The 15,964-nt window shown below is 51.1% G+C and overlaps 1 pseudogene; it reads left to right on the top strand.

Moving 5' to 3' along the window:
- LOC125532843 (ACT domain-containing protein ACR2-like) overlaps positions 1 to 13,407 on the top strand; it is a 59,763-nt pseudogene extending 46,356 nt beyond the window's left edge.
- The last annotated feature ends 2,557 nt before the right edge of the window (positions 13,408 to 15,964 follow it).

Genomic DNA, 15,964 nt, shown 5'->3' with positions numbered 1-15,964 from the left:
TGGCTCGCAAGAAATCTAGGCTGGAAAGAAGAACACACAAAGGACACGAGGTTTATACTGGTTCGGGCCACCGATGTGGTGTAATACCCTACTCCAGTGTGTGGTGTGGTGGATTGCCTCAGGGGCTAATGATGAACAATACAGGGGGAAGAACGGCCTCGCGAGAGGTGTTCTTGAGCTGGTGCAGTGTGTTCTACTCGGTCTGGATCTATCTCTCTCTCTCTTCTCTCCCCCTTTTTTCTCTCCGCCCTTTTCTCTTCAGGGGCTAGTCCTATTTATAGAGGCCCCGGTCCTCTTCCCAAATAATGAGCGGGAAGGGCGCCAACAATTGGCCATTTTGAAGGGGAACATCTAGTACAAGTTATCCTGACCAAAACTGGTCTTCGGCTGCCAAAAGCACTGGTGATGACGCCGTCTTGGGCTCCATGGTGACCTCCGTCCTGCCGCTCTGCTGGTCTTGGTATCGTTGCACCAGAATGGTAACCTTTGCCCGATGCCTTGGCCTGTGCTTGCTCCCTTTGCACCGAAGGGGAAACAAGGACACTGCATAGGCCGGCGCCCGCCTAATCTCGATCGTCATGGCTTGCGTCACGGGCTCCTCGCGAGGCACCCCTGCCTTGATCTCTCCGCCTCCTCGCGAGCCTGCCTGATGAGGCGGCTCCTGAGGAAGCCTCCTGTCGTCTGCTCCACAAGGCTTGGCCCCTTGCGAGGGTCTTGAGCTTGAGCTGATGAAGCTGGGCCGCACTGGGCCGCCACTCAAGCCACGCCGCAGGCCTCAGGCAGGCAAGTCTGGGGACCCCCGTTCCCAGAATGCCAACAGTAGACCCCGGGCCCAAGGCACGCCCGGGCTTGGCTTAGCAGGGAAGCGAAGGGGCAAGCGTGAAGCGCCGCGGGCCCCAATATCCTACGGCCTTGGGCGCCACGTAGCGGTCGATTGGACGTGGGCGTCTGCGCTTCCCCACGACGCCTCGGCAACTGCTCGACTTGACAAGTCCCTGCATGGAGAGAAATGGGTCATCATTACCTGCGATCGTGGTGGTCGGCGGTCGGCCTTCTCCGGCTATAAGTACGGGGCCGCGTGAGCCTCGTTAACTTATCCCTTCCTGCTACTCCTTTCCTTCTTCTTCCTCTTCCTTGCTTCTCCTTATGCCAATGGCACCAATCCGCCGGTTTTCTGCAGAAGAGAAGGGAAAGGCCCCCCGAGAAGGTCCTGACCCTCTTCCGCCGAAGAAACGGCTAGTCCCCTGCCGCCAAGATGAGGGTGCTTGGCAGGAGGCATTGAGGCCCTGGTACGAGCGGCCGCCGCTTGGGTTTCCACTACCCTTGTACGCCTGAATCGAGGGCCCTACGGAAGAGGGCGTCGAGCGGCACCGACGGTGCCGCCGCCGACGCCGGCGAGTCACGGCGGTGCGTGTCGTTCCTCCTGGAGTCCACGCCGAGGGCTTCACGCCGCCATGCCCCGTGCTCTTGGATCCGTCTTCCTCCCTCCTTCGCCTTCGAGATGCCGCCGAGCGGGTCTCTGGAGCTCTGGCTGCAGCACGCCGACTGCAGCACCCTCGCGACCGGAGCGGAGGTCGCGGTCGTCGCTCCGGGCAAGGTCAACACGACCCGGGGCTGGGGTGAGATCGCCTGGGTCTGCCGGACGGAGGGTGCCCTCGTAATTCATCTTGAATATGACGGCACCTCCCTGATTTTCTTCAAGGTCTTCGATGCTGAAGGACGCCGGTTGGAGTGCTGCCCCAAGGAAAGCGGCAGGGGCATCGGACTGGCGAGGACCTGGCCTGCCCATCAGCCCTCCAGCAGCTCTTCAGGCGGTACCGGAGGAGATGGGGAATCTGGCAGCTCCCCCGAGCTTCTCGTGACTCCGGAGTCGAGCGATGACAGCTACGGGCCTCCGAGCTCGCGCCGTGCTCGGAGTAGGGCAACTACATCGGGCCGCCGAGACCACTTATCGGGGTCGGCGCCGGCGCCGGGCAGTCCACTGTTGATGATGGCGTCACTTGCGGAGGCGCGGGCAATTAGTGTTCCTTAGGATTAGCACCTTTTGTTCCCTGCAAGGAATCGAAGCAACACCCCGCGGGGGTATGTAAAGCGCTTGACATGTCTTTTGCGAACATTATATCCCTAATATGAATCGATGCGAGATGCTTGTCCTGTCCCGGCTCGGCTCCCCCTTTCTATCCTCACGAGGACTTAGCGCTCTACGCTGATAGGTCCCAGTCCCCAGGCAAACTTCAGTCGTCACTGGTATGCCAGGTCGCGATGCCATGGTCAAGGCCAGGAGGTGTGTGGCCCGAGGTCCGGTAAGAGCCCTCGAGTCGCGATGCTCGGGAGGTCCCCTTTAGCGCTCGAGCAGCCCTCGCTGGGCGAGAAAGGAAGGCAACGTCGTCGTGACAGAGCTGCACTAGGCGAGGGTTTGGTGCTGCATTGGTCCAGCTCCTGTAAGGGCGTGACTTATCTTTTGATTTTGGGGTAGTTCTTCAACGGGGCGGCCGGCCCGAGTGGCGGTAGCTCAGGTGCTGCTGGGTTAGGTCCTCACGAGCTTCTTCCCACTTCCCCACACCTTCCTTAATGCTCTATGTCCTCATGTCCCGGCCCTCGAGCGAGCTCAGCCGCCGCTGGTATGACAGGTCGCGATGCCATAGGTCAAGGCCAGGGGGTGAGGGCTGGAGAGCCAGTAGGAGCCCATGAGTCGCGATGCTCAGGCGCCCCCCTTTTAACGTGCAAGCGGTTCGTGCTGGAGAGAGGGAGAGATAGCCCGCGATGTCCCCAACGTTCCTCCTGGAGTGGGTCCTGCATACCAATCATAAGGAGAGACAAGACCTGCCGCTACGGTTGCCAGCCAACCATTGGTCGCTCCGAGGGAGTGATTGGAGCACTGAGGGCCTGGTGAGGTGGCGCCTTGCGGGGCTGCCGCGGCCAGAGCTCGACCACTCAGGTTTATCGGTGTTGCAGGGACGGACCCGTACACAGATGTCGTGCCAGAGCGAGCGGCTCCATGGGTAGGTGTCAATCGAGCAGGCGATTAGGTCAGGTATGTTAAGTACGAAGGAGCAAATCCGTTTCAAGCAGATGCGAGAAAAGCAAACGCCGCTGGGCTAGGCCTGAGCAGCTTGGGGATGATGCAGCCCGAGGGGCGCCCCCACCAAGGTAGGTAAAGAGCATAAGCAAAACGGGTACATGCCGCAGGGACGGACCCACGCGACCTAGGGACGACGCGGCCCTATGGGCTCTCCCAGCTAAAAATGGCTTGAAAGATGTCATCTGATGCTGCTGAAGATGAAGTGATGCTGAAGAAGTGGGCGACGCGCGGTGAATACGTCGACCCTCACGAGCCCCCAGGCCGAGGAGCCTCGGCAGGCTCCGGGGGCACGGGTAGGTCTTCGAGGGCCATCTCCACCTCTGCCAGGAACGCACAATGCCTGACCTCCTAAGCCTCCAGAATGCTCCTCAGCAGGCGCTGATGAGCGGCGACCGCATTCGGAAGGCCGAAAGGCATGCGAACGTAGATGTGAGGTGGACCCTTGCAACGCCCCACACGCGAAGGCCAGAGGCACTCCTGAGACGCGGCTCGGTTGAGCCCTGGCACGTCGATGCAGACGCGCAGCCCATCGTCCTCGCCTGGATGTGGGGCCACGACGGGCAAGCGGCGGCTGCCGCGCATGACTCTCGACTCCTGTAGCTCCTCGGTGTTTCCCGCGATGAACTCCTGAGGGTTTGGTCTTCCTTGCCTGGTACCTTCCTGAGGGAAACGTGCCTGGAAGAACCCCTCCAAGTGGTGCCCGAGCGCCTCCCTCATGACCTTGGCAAAGTCGGTGGCTCTCCAAGAAAGAGCCCCCGAGCCCTGCCTGAGGAGGGCGCCGGGCACGCTTTCCTATGCGACAGAGGGTGGCGCTCCCTGAACGGGCGCAAATCCTGACGCAACGCCTCCAGAGGCGCCTGCCTCCTTATGGCTTGGGCCAGGCGAAGCCTTCTTCTTCTTAAGGGTCGCCTCGGGAAGTCTTCCGCTCCTGTGATCTAGGTCTTCGATTGCTGCGGTTCGGAACGCACGCTCAAGTGAACACACCGCGTCCCTTTCCTCACAGGGTACGATGATGACTCCACCGCTTTCTGGCATCTTGAGGACATTGTAGCCATGGTGATTCACTGCCATGAACTTGGCTAGGGCCGGGTACCCGAGGATGACGTTGTATGGCAGGCGAATGTGGGCGACATCGAAGTCGATGAGCTCAGTGCGGTAGTTGTTGCCCTGCCCCAAGGTGACTGGTAGGCGAACTTGCCCTATCGGAACAGTGGAACCATCAGTGGCTCCTGAGAAAGTCTTGGTCGGCTGGAGCTGATCATACGGCACTTGGAGATTGTCGAACGTCTCGACGGACAGGACGTTGAGTCCTGCTCCGCCATCAACGAGGGTCCTAGTGACCTGCACATTGCTGATGACTGGGGAGCAAAGCATCAGGGGAACTCCGGCAATTGCGGCGCACTTGAGATGATCCACTGAGCTGAACGTGATGGCACACGCAGACCACCTAAGAGGGCGCGTGGCCTCAAGCTTGGGGAGGACTGCATTCACCTCGCGAGCAAACTGCTTGCAGATGCGCTGTGATGCTGGGGCCTGGGCGCCACCCAAGATGCAAGCAATTGCGTGCGGCTCCTGGAAGCCCCTAGCCCCCTCGTCTTGATGTTGGTCTTCGTTCCTTCTTGGTGGTGGCGGTAGAGGAGGGAGGCCTGCGTTGCCGTGCGGGCGATCCTCACGAGGCTGATCCCTCCAGCCTCCCTCGCGAGGCTAGTCCTGCCAGCGATCCTCGTGAGGTCGATCACGCCACCCTTGGCGAGGGCCACGGTCTTCCCATCGTCCTCCACCTCTTCCAACTCCTCGGCCATAGCCCCTGTCATTGCGCTCGGGGCGTCGGCCGATACGCCCATCTCGCACGGCCCTGAGCTCTTGGCATTCGTTGGTGTTGTGGGTGTGGAGGTCGTGGTACACGCAGTATTGGCTGCCCTTTGATGACTCAGGCTGATCCCTACCTCGCTTGGTGTCTGGTTCCGCTGCGAGCATGGCAACTCCCTTAAGCTTCACCTCCTTGGCCTTGGGTTTTTTCTCTTCTGGGTCGGCAGCTGGGAGCTCGAGGAGAGAGAGGCGTCCTTCCTCAGCCCTGGCGCACTTGGTCGCCAAGTTGAACAGCTCCAGGGATATGCACAGGTCTTCATGGATTGCCAGCTCCTCCTTCCTCTTGATGTCGCGCACGCCATCAGAGAAGACTGAGATAATGGCTTCCTCAGTCACCCTAGGGATCTTGAGGCGAGCGTTGTTGAAGCGCTGGATGTATTTCTGCAGGGTTTCCCCTGGCTGTTGCTTGATGCGGCGCAGGTCGCTTATGGCCGGGGGCCGGTCGCGAGTGCCCTGGAAGTTGGCGATGAAGCGAGTGCACATCTCGTCCCAGGAGGAGATCATGCTGGGAGCCAGGTTCAGGAGCCAGGTGCGGGTGCCGTCCTTGAGCGCCATGGGAGACCAGTTCGCCATGACCTTTTCGTCCGTTGGCGGCTTCGATGCCCAGCTCGTAGAGCTGTAGGAATTCCGCAGGGTCCGCCGTGCCATCGTAGCGAGGGGGTAGATCAGGCTTGAACTTGCCTGGCCATGTGAAGCCGCGTAGCTCGGGGGTGAAGGTGCAGCAGCCTGCTGTGGCAACCGGCGCCCTTTGCTGGTGCTGGGCCTGCTCCTGGTGATTACCACACGCCGCCGCTTGGAGCAGCGCGGGGTCTCGGCGTGGAGGCGCAGGGACGCGATCTTGGCGTGCCGGTGCTGGGAGCGCGCGAGCACCTTCTTGGGGACGAGGGATCTCTTGGCAGCTCCCTTCTTGCCGCGCAGGCGCCGGACGTGGGGGGTCTCGCCCTGGGGCTGCGCGCCTTGGAGCCAGAGTGCCTTCTTGGGGAGGAGGTGGCGGAGGCGCCTCCTGATCCTCGCCCCTTGCGCAGAATGGAGGGCGAGGCAGCGAGAAGGACGGCAAAGGAGAGCCCCCTGCGGCGCTGACGAACTCAGTGATGTGGGCGAGCCAGTCCTCGTAGAGGTCGTCGACGGGGCGGTACTGCAGGAGCTCTCTTGCCAGGAGCAGCGCGGCGTGCGCGTCCGTGGGGGCGCGACGGGCGTGGGACGACGAACCGGCTGGAGTTAGTGATGGGGTTGCGGTGCGGCCCTCCCGCCGCAGCGAAGGATGCTGGGACGAGGCCTGCTGCTCGTTCCCCGCCGGGCCGGTGGTGGCGTTGGCGGCAGGCGACGGGGAACGACGAGGGCGTCCGCCGACGGGCGCCGTCTGGGCGACGTGGGTGGCGAGAGCAGCCCGGCGCTCGGCGCGAGCCCGACGAGCGTCAGCCATGGACACGACGGAAGATCATACGCGAACAACGGAAGAAAGATTCTGGCGCACCCCTACCTGGCGCGCCAAATGCCGGATTTCGGGTTCCGACAGACCCTTAAGGTTCGAACTCTGGGGTGCGCACGGAGATCTTTCCCCTACCGACTCGCGCTTCTATGGCTCGCAAGAAATCTAGGCTGGAAAGAAGAACACACAAAGGACACGAGGTTTATATTGGTTTGGGCCATCGATGTGGTGTAATACCCTACTCCAGTGTGTGGTGTGGTGGATTGCCTCAGGGGCTGATGATGAACAATACAGGGGGAAGAACGGCCTCACGAGAGATGTTCTTGAGCTGGTGCGGTTTGTTCTACTCGGTCTGGATCTCTCTCTCTATCTCTCTCTTCTCTCCCCCCTTTTTTTCTCTCCGCCCTTCTCTCTTCGGGAGCTAGTCCTATTTATAGAGGCCCCTGTCCTCTTCACAAATAAAGAGCGGGAAGGGCGCCAACAATTGGCCATTTTGAAGGGGAACATCTAGTACAAGTTATCCTGACCAAAGCTGGTCTTCGGCTTCCAAAAGCACTGGTGATGACACCGTCTTGGGCTCCACGGTGACGTCCATCCTGCCGCTCTGCTGGTCTTGGTCTCGTTGCACCGGAATGGAAACCTTTGCCCGATGCCTTGGCCTGTGCTTGCTCCCTTTGCACCGAAGGGGAAATAAGGACACTGCACAGGCCGGCGCCCACCTGGCGCCCGCCTAATCTCGAACGTCATGGCTTGCGTCACGGGCTCCTCGCGAGGCACCCCTGCCTTGATCTCTCCGCCTCCTCGCGAGCCTGCCTGATGAGGCGGCTCCTGAGGAAGCCTCCTGTCGTCCGCCCCACAAGGCTTGGCCCCTTGCGAGGGTCTTGAGCTTGAGCTGATGAAGCTGGGCCGCACTGGGCCCCCACTCGAGCCACGCCGCAGGCCGCAGGCAGGCAAGTCTGGGGACCCCCGTTCCGAGAACGTCGACAGCACGAGCATGGTTTTCTAGACCGTTCTTGTGCACCTTTTCATGCACCAATTGTTCAAATTTGAATTATATGCATAATTAATGCCTAGAAAATGCACATAATCCCCTAAATATGGTAAATGAGCCCGAAAAAATGTCAAATTTGAACACGTTGCATTTGAGGTGGTATGTTGATCGTTGGAAAAAAAACTAAATGACAAACTAGGACAGAAATTTGGATTCCCCTTCAATCTTGGTGATTTTCCTCTCGAAAGCATTGAACTTCCTCGGTGATGGTTTGATTTATGAAGGGCATGCATGACGACATAAATCAAACCTTCTCAGCTTTTAACCAGGGCACAGTGAGGCCATACCATGGCACCCTGCCAGGCGTCATGTTTTTCAAGCACGTATTTCATTGTTCTATAGTTGATAACCCAGTAAATGACGCATTTGTGGAACTATTGCCACGCATTCCCTTGAAACCTCTGCTCATTCCTTGTAAAAGGCTTGATAATTTACTAAATACCACGAGTATGGTTTTTCCAGACCGTTCTTGTGCACCTTTTCAAGCACCAATTGTTTGAATTTGAATTATGTGCATTAGTGCCTACAAAATGCACATAATCCCCTAAATATTGTAAATGAACCAGAAAAAGTGTCAAATTTGAACACCGTGATTATTAGAGTTTATGTTCATCGTAGAAAAAACTCATGGATGAAGGACAAAGGAAATTTGGATTCCCATTCAATCTCAGTTATTTACTATCGCACACGATTCACCTCCGTCGCCTCTGCGAACCGTGTGTGTTCACTCATACATGCAAAAGGAAAAAACAAAACCTGCGCCCACTTCGTCCCCACCCACTCGTCGTGGACTCCTCCACAACTATGCACCTCATCAACTTCTATCGCGGCAGCCACCCTAAGCTCCACGGCTGTTGTCGGCGGGCGTAGGTCGCACTCCAAACGGAACGAGATTTCGCCCCTCCCACTTTCCGCCGCCTATCTACACTGACATTCTAGACTCTAGTCGACTGTGGTTTTCTGCGCGATTGGGCCGAGGGTTTTTCTCATGGAGAAGGTAATCAACTTAGCGAAATATTCACTCATCTCTTATCAAAGTCCGTCCATTGCTGTTAATCAACCTACGGAAATCGTCGTGGAATCAGTTTTGTTCTAGCTGATTCGTGGGTGTTCATTCATGTGTCGACAGTGCGAGCAAAAATCGGGGAAGTGTGTTCGTGGCCAGTCGGAGACGAAGTTCTATCTCACCATTCTAGATGACTTCAAGGAGCACTCGGTATGTTCAATCTCAACCTACCACGGTCGGCATGGCCTACATTTGTGAACATATACCGTCTATTGCTACATTATCTATATATTTGCATCAAATCTTTGTTACATTATCTATTTTTAATTCTATATTTTTGTACTTTGCTTTCATCTATATATTGATCTGTTCTATCAGTTACTCCCATATTTGCATCTTGCTCTGTTATTTCAATATATCTAATTTATGATCTTAATTTTCATTTCAAGCAGTACATCCCTTGCTTTGCAACAACAGGAGTAGAAGGAAATCTTGGGCTTTACTTTTTTGATGACTCCCAGGATGTCATATTGACAACGCAGCATGGAATTACCATGACGGTTAGCGTAAAACATGATAAAGATGGTCACTCCTATTTTAATGCGGACCTTTGAAGAAAAATGTCTAAGTGTTATGAACTGAAAGCCGGGAATAAAATTCTAGTACGTGCACCACAACCTGGTCTAATTAACATGGATATTTACTTCCCCAACGTCATCAGCCGATCAAATTCTGATCGAGGTTAGTATCCTTTCAACTTTCTCCATGCTGTCATATTACTTAGCAAAATCGGGGTATTTGTTCTAACTAACTGATCACTATTTAAGCAACCAATTGTGATTTCATATTCTGATTCCGTTCTTAGGCCGTAACAAAGTCTATTTACCAATTTATGTGCACTATATATTCTTCTGTCATCTTCTGAATAAATAATATCTTTCCACCTTTTAAGAAGTGTATGTTGGATGCATAGTGAATGATCTGTATGTTACAAGTGTACCAAATTTCACTGGAAGGACTTGAAGCATGTCATAAACTTTGTTGATAATCTGATAGAGACAACACATCGTATGAACGCTCGATTTTGGATCGGATTAATTAGACCAATGGTGCACACATTGAACAAGACCAATTGTTTGCAAAACGCTGGCAAAAAGTATTATTTTAATGTTGATACTCATACACTATATATATCTTCAACGATATGTTACAATTGGTTTTTATTCTACATGTCAACATAAATTGCCCGCTGTAGCAGTTCCTGTATCGATTTCCCGGCGTGGTCGAATTACACTTGTGCCTGCTAATAACGCCAAAGTGATTGCAAGGTACTGCATTCCCCATAGAAATGAAACCATTCAAATTAACAAGTTCTCGTTTATCATGGAAATGCATCCATATTGGAAAATTGGAGACAGTGTTCTGCTCATGATATACCAAGGCACAGGAGGGCTCTTCCTTTTCATTGACGAGATGCCGAGTCGCCGTGATCAAGCTGCTTCCAGGGGATAGTTGTGATTGTTGGCCCTCAGCCTCTTAAAATGTGCTAGCTGTTACTATGTTAAGTATATATATATGGACCATATGGTTATTGTCCCTTAGCCTCTTAAAATGTGATAGTTGTTACTATGTTAAGTATGTAGATATGGACCATATGGTTGTCAAAACCGTTTTACGAAGATCCTCCTTTTGTCGAATAGTGTAACCATTATATATATGTTACTCAAATGTTGTTACCCAAGTTGTCAAATTTTCATAGAAAGTATTCGTATCGTACACAGTTCATTGAGTTTAAGCGTGTTCCCGATGTCCAGAAGGCATTTGCATATTAACTGTCCATATTGCAAATTCACACACATATTAACATAAGGAAACATATGTGTAACTTACTAATCATCGCACACGAGTACCCGCAGATGCATCATGTGCGATACTCCTAGCCACCGCAAGCAACTAGTTTGCATTTTTCAAAGATTTTGTACACACAGAATCGCACACGAATTAACTGTATTAACTGTCTGTATTATAATTTCCCATCGCAAACAGTTCATCCGAGTCGGCTATTTGCCACATATCACACACATCTTGTTTACATGCTCGTTTGTGTTCTTTTGGCTCATCGCAAACAGTTCATCCATGTGAACTGTATGTCGCATATCACACACATCTTGCTAAGTTGAATCGTTTCTGTTGTGCTCCCTAATCGAAAATAGTTCGTCCGAGTGAACCATATGCCGTATATCGCACACACATTGATATGGCTGCCCGTTTCTGTTGTTCTGACTATTGCAAATAGTTCAAATGGATTAACCGTGTGCCCTTCATCACACATGCAACTAAAATCTGAACTGTGTTTGTTGGCTCCGCCATCGCAAACGTTTTGCACCTTTTTTACGGTTTTTTACACCATTGTTTGCGATTATTGCATCGCACACAGTTTCGTCAAAGGGTCTGTGATTGTAGTGTCGCGTTAGCAGTATCCTGCAGTAGTGATGGCTCAAAATTTACGGTTCAGAAAGTTTTCCATCCATGTCTGAATCTAATATTACTGCGTCAGGAAACTTGCATATAAACACAAAATGTAGTCTGGCTAATGAAAACATTCATTTCAATGTTTCCACTTCTCTCCCAGGTCATCCATATCTCATTGGATATTTTACTTGTGGAGAACCTCAACCCAAAACTCTGAACGAATGCAAGTAAGTTCTTCACCCATCTAACTACAAAGTTTTCAGTTCATCATTTTCGTATTTGCCCAACTGTTTTGCAGTTTTCCATGTGAGAGATCAGGAAGGAAACAAGGTTTACAATAAGAAGGCCATAAACTACATAGAGCAGGTCTCCATCTCCCTCTCCCTCTCAACTGAACTGGTTGTTTAGAAGCAGGGGAAAACAACTTGAAGATTTATGATTTGGTGTCTTCCAATTTTTTAGGCAATATGTACTAGAGATTCTCGGAGGTTCACAGTGATGAGATCGAATGAGCTTGCATCTAGACCCGATGTTGCTGTACACTATACAGGAATTGAGATGATTGGCCACAACCGGCCTTGAATTTTCTCTAAGATATGTGATATTCTTACAGAGCAAGGGTGTAGTGTTATGGAAGAGCATGCTTGGAGCCACAAGGATAGCTTGGCATGTGTTGCATTTTGTGTCTGATGAATCAACATCATCCCGCATCAGTGATCCAAACGGCTTAGTCTCTATTCAAGACCATCTTGGAACTGTTCTTGGATCTGGTACCTCAATGGATGAAGATGGGCGTAGTGCAAGAGCTCATCTGCTCGTCCCTGATGGCCTCGCAAGCCACCCCGAGCGTCGGTTGCACCAGCTATTGTTTGCTAGTAAAGATTTTGATGGAAAACAGGGACATGTATCTAATGCCTTCCCAATGCTTACTTTGGATGGCTACAAAAGGGCAGGGGCGCAGTGGTCTCTGTTGATCGGTGCAATGAGAAAGGATACTAAGTCGTAAATGTGGAATGTGTGGACCGGCAGAAGTTGATGTTTGACATTGTGTGCACGCTTACGAACATGCAATTTAATGTTTTTCATGCGTCAGTTTCTTCCCGTGGGCCTTTTGCCAGTCAGGTAACTTCATCTGCTTCTGTTTTAGTAGGGATATGTATATGTTGTGTTGCAGGTTTGAATTAACATGAAAAGTGAACACAAACTAAAAAAAGAATATTTGTAGGAGTACTACATCAGGCACAGGGATGGACATATGCTAGACACTCTGGATGAAAGATGCTTAGTTGTAAAAGGTGTTAAAGCTGCAGTCGAGCATCGAACTTGTGAGGTGAGTCATATAGTGGTCTGATGTTCATTTTTATTTATTTTAGGAATATAATTTCCAACTGCATTAGTTGAATTTCATTCTCATGGTAACCATGGATAAAATCTGCTCCGTATTCATGTTGAAATTCTCTATTTAAATATGAATTGTTTTCTTTTAACATCTGTGAAATTCCGAATCTGATTATATTGCTATTATTGCTTTGAGGGTGTGAAGATGGACTGATGGATCTATGCACGGAGAATACCGTTGGCCTCCTCTCTTACATCACTAGGGTCCTCCGGGAGAACGGGTTAACCGTTACACAGGCGGACATCGCAATGGACGGGGACAAGATGAAGAACACATTCTATGTCCAAGGCATCTAAGACAACAAGATCGACATGGACGTCATCGAGTCTGTCAGGAGGGGGCACGATCCCCTGCCCTTCCAGGTGAAGGATGATGAGCTTCTGTCCCGGGGTCAGCTAGAAGGAAAACCAGCGGCAGAGAGAAATGGCTTCCGTATCCTTAGCCTGCTGAGGTCGAAGATAGGGAGTTTGTCTCATGGTTTCATCTCTTCATGGGGTAGGTTTTCTCTGTGAATGTGATGGTATTTCTGTTGCCTGAGCTGAGTATAGACGTACATACACTACAGGAAAAAACTTATAAGCCGTGTACCTAATACACTCGGCTTACATCGATTTAAACTCGGTTTACATATAAGCCAAGTAAAACACCCAGCTTATAGCACTCGGTTTACAGTCGATCGGCTTATATCATATAAGCCGAGAGCTGGACCGAAAAAACCCGGCTTATGTATAACCCGAGTATTTTTAAAGGGCTCTCGGTTTAATAAAGTAACATGACGGTAGCCTGCTGTTAACGGCCACGTGTCACCGTCTATATAAGTCGAGTGCCGTCTTTCGGGCACGGTTTATATATAAGCCAGGTGCAACCGCGAACGCACGGTTTATATATAAGCCGGGTGTAACCAGGAACCGCATGGTTTATATATAAGCCGGGTGCAACCACAAACCACACGGTTTATATATAAGCCGGGTGCAACCGCGAACAGTTACTATATAAGCCGAGTTCCTCCGACAACAGCATGGTTATATACATATATAAGCCGGGTGCTGGTTAACTGAGGCACACGGCTTATACAGCCTGCCCGTGTGTCCATATGGTCTATAAGCCAGGTGCTTGGTGCTGGGCTACACGGCTTATAGGTTGGCCGCAGCTATATGTCTTATAAGCCGGGTGTCAGATAGCTGGGCTACACGGCTTATAAGTCTTATAACATTTTTTTGGTACTCGCTTCAGGGAGCAGCAACAACATATATACAGTAGTACATCTATCCAGCAACACATATATCCAGCAGTACATGACCATGACCGACAAATATATATCCAGTAATACATATATCCAGCCGTACATGAGTGCAAAGTCCACATATGCAACAAAAGATCACAAACGAAAGGACCGTAAGTTTCAGGTCCACACAGTGCATACATATCCAATGAAGGTTCACAACAACATACATACATATGCAACCAGAGGTTCACAAATTAAAGGATCATGAGTTCCAAGTTCACACCAAGTATGAACCATGCAATGAGCTCCACCGCAGCATATATGCCCACCGTCAACGCCATCCACAATGCAAACCTATAAGTCCATTCTCACACGCATGAGTTTGAGTTTCTAAAGTTAAGTTGCAAAGATGGATAAGGCATAAGAGTCAACAAGAATCAACATATGAGGCTTAAATAGAAGCTAGGAAGTATGTACAATATAAGCATCAACACTTGTGGACTCTACCATCAACAATGCACAAGTTTTAAGTTGAGAAGCACAAGCAACAAGAAGACGCAAGCATCAACAATGGACAAACATAGACAACTACCTCAAGTGATCATTGTTGCGGGGAGGTCGAAGCGACATGAACCGTAGTGGGTGTCACTGGACTTGCTTGGCCAGGTGAAGATCCACCTACCACACAGTTATTGGAGCCTTGTCCCGACTGAGAAAACTTGAAGCACGAGAGGATGAGATGGTAAGATTCATGATCTTCAAGCATGAAGGTAAGATGCATGATTGAAAAGTTGGAAGACTTACAAAGTTGAAATTAGGAAGAGTCGGAAGAGGAGGAAGAACGGGCAAAGTGGAACCCTGCATATTATTTCTGAGTTGAGCAAATGTCTCTTGCAGGATTGCCTGTTGTTTAACCATGAATTCTTGCTGTTGAAACAGGGCCTGCTGCATTTTCATGGCTTCCTCCTCTCGAAGCATGGCATTGGCCTACAATATGCCATCACAACAAGTTCACCATTGTTGCAATACAAAGAAGAAATCACAAGGAAGGTCGATGAAGCAAAAGATACCTTGAGTTGATGGAGCATGTGCAGCCCAGGCTGTGGGCGATGCTCTATAGCAGGACCTGAGCTCGACGTGGTAGCACGGAGGTGAGAGAGTTTTGGGATGTCCTTCTTATGGATGGCACCGTCGCCAACATATAACCGGCCACCCTTCTTGCCCTCTCCCGACCGGAGGGAAATTGTAGCGTCAATGTCCTGTGAGGCAGGATCAGAGTCAGGCCCGTTGTGCTCCTTGAACTTCCCACTGTATGCATCAATTCTCAAGCCAGCGCCTGGGTTGACCCACCCCCCTTCCGGTTTCTTTGACTTGCGGGAGAGACATAATCCCGTGAAGGTATTGAGCTTCTCTTGGCCCTCACCTCTCTCCCTATTCTGCAATAGAAGCAATAATATCCATAAGAGCACAAGTTTAGAAGTTGAGAAGCCGAATGATATTATTACCTTCTTCTGCACGTAAGCGTGGAGGTTGAGGTTGCCTTGAAGGTGTACCGGACCACCCATCAAGGCACGCCGCTCCGAAGCCATTCGATGTTGGACCCTCCACTCCGGGTCTATCCATTTGGATATGATTTGCTGGTAGCAAGGAACATTGTTGTTGCACCACGAGGGAACCGCCTGAAGTATGCCAAATACATCCAACTTAGGAATGAAAGTAAGTTGTTTTGATCCAGGCAATCATAAGTAAAAGGAAACTACCTTCATGTACATGGAACGGGTGAGATGCACTCTCTGGGCTAGAGACTTTTTGAGAAGCATTTTGCGTTCGTGCGCGAAATACTTCACCACAACATCAACGCGCGCCTCATAGGGCATGTCTTGGACAATCTTCTTGGCAATCGCCTCCACAACCTCATTAGCTTCATCCTTCATACCCTCGGTGCAAGTAAAGAAGTCCTGCCAAAGTGCATAAGAGGATAAACCAGTTATTAGTGCAATGATTTTAAAGATTGGCAAAGAAATAACTATGAAAATTGACAAAGAATTTTACCCAAAAATCATTGACCACCCGCTCGGTGGCACTACCATACACCCTGCCCCACTTGTCTTTGGTATCCGGAGCTCGTTTCCAATGCTCCCAATACCAAGCTGGCTCCTTCTCACCGTCTCCTATGGGGACCAGGCCAGGGTAATAATGCCTGCAAAGACATCCAATGATGCTGCTTGGCTGGCGTGGCACTTTTATGTCTTCTCCATCAACCACCAAGGCCCTGCAAAATGAAAAGGCAATTAAGTTAGTATCTGCAAAAATCTTAAAAGTAAAGACGCAAGTAAGAGTCCACACAAACACTTACCATGTGCTGTAAGCCGAGTGCCTTTTTCAGTAGATACCGTGTCCTTACTTTAAACCGTGAGCTATTTTGTGCAGC

Source organism: Triticum urartu, chromosome 2A (assembly GCF_056163025.1).
Source record: "Triticum urartu cultivar PI428250 chromosome 2A, HENAU_Tu73, whole genome shotgun sequence".
In the NCBI taxonomy this organism is placed as follows: domain Eukaryota; kingdom Viridiplantae; phylum Streptophyta; class Magnoliopsida; order Poales; family Poaceae; genus Triticum; species Triticum urartu.
The sequence above is the reverse complement of the archived record's forward strand: the minus strand, read 5'-3'. Positions and strand labels throughout refer to the sequence as shown.